The sequence below is a fragment of the Pristiophorus japonicus genome, chromosome 1 (assembly GCF_044704955.1).
Source record: "Pristiophorus japonicus isolate sPriJap1 chromosome 1, sPriJap1.hap1, whole genome shotgun sequence".
NCBI classification, from domain to species: domain Eukaryota; kingdom Metazoa; phylum Chordata; class Chondrichthyes; family Pristiophoridae; genus Pristiophorus; species Pristiophorus japonicus.
In genome coordinates, this window is record NC_091977.1 from 195,826,370 (window position 1) to 195,827,724 (window position 1,355).

Consider the following 1,355-nt stretch of genomic DNA (forward strand, 5'->3'; position numbering starts at 1 on the left):
CGTCAACTTCTGTTTTGTCTCTTAATCACTTCTGCCTTCCACCCTATCACAGACCTTTCCTTTTGGTCTTTCCTCCCCTCCCCCCTTTCCCTGCAACTACACTTGCTTAAAAAACTGTTACATCTCTAACTTTTCCAGGTTCTGACCTGAAACGTTAACTCTGTTTCTCTCTCCACAGATGCTGCTTGACCTGCTGAGTATTTCCAGCATTTTCTGTTTTTATTACAAATTCCAGCATCTGCAATATTTTGTTTTTGTATTAAATTTTGCTAACTGGGCAGTGAAGTGGAGGGGAGTAGAGTGATGGGGAGAGTGCAGTGGGGAGTGAATGGGATGATGAGGTGGGGAGGGGAGGGGCATCATAGGCAGTCACCCGAAACGAGGATGACTTGCTTCCACACCAAAAAGGGATATGTTCACGGGTGTTTCAATGAAGGACCTAATAAGCCAAATCCTGAACTACATCTTGAAGGGTGGAAGATACCTGTGCATGGATTTTTTTATCGTGTGGTGGCCATTGCACACCAGTCACCACATGGGCTTGACAGAGCTAGGTCTTGGTCTAGTGGCAAGGATTACCCAAGACAACTGGAGACCAGCTCTGCTGGCCCGTGCAGCCCCTGGGCCCTCGCCTCTTCTGGCCCCAAACTCACGCCTCTCCTGGATCCCGATTACATCCTTCTACATTTTCTCGCCGCTCCTTCGCCCCGACCTCACCACTCCTGCTGTATCTGCCCACACTCCAATCACTGACCCGGACCTTGATGACGTCCCTCTTCGCTGACGTCGCCCTCCTGCACCAGCTCGCCCTTGCCTCTTCTGTGCCCCGAACTCATGCCTCTCCTGGGCTCCTGGGCAGCACGAGCCAGCCCACACTGCGATATGTGTGAGCACTAGGTCAGTGCAGCAGAGCTGGTCTCCAGTCATCTTGGTTAATCCTTGCCACTGGACCAAGACCAAGCTCTGTCAAGTCCATGTGGTGGCTGGTGTGCAACGGCCAACACATTAAAAAAAATCCACTCACAGGTATATTCCATCCTTCAGGATGTAGTTCAGGATCTGGAATATTGGGTCCTTCATTGAAACACCTGTGAACTTTTTGACGTGGAAGCAAGTCATCGCTTCTCGGCCTTTTGGCTAAGATCATGCGTAACTGACCTGACAGGGGAGTAACCATGACCCCAAAGTGGTTCTCCCTGGATCAGGAAGGTGGTTCTCCTATGCTTTTGGGAAATAGGAGGTGGGTGGGGTGGCTTGACCCATCCACCTCCATGGAGGTGTGTGGGGGGCCTGACCCATCCACCTCCATGGCACGAACCTGGTATTGCAGTACTTCCAGGAACGGTGCAGTGGCT

The 1,355-nt window shown here is 51.4% G+C and overlaps 1 pseudogene; it reads left to right on the top strand.

The window, feature by feature from the left end:
* Positions 1-1,117: 1,117 nt before the first annotated feature.
* LOC139279485 (U2 spliceosomal RNA) lies at positions 1,118-1,355 on the top strand (annotated as a pseudogene).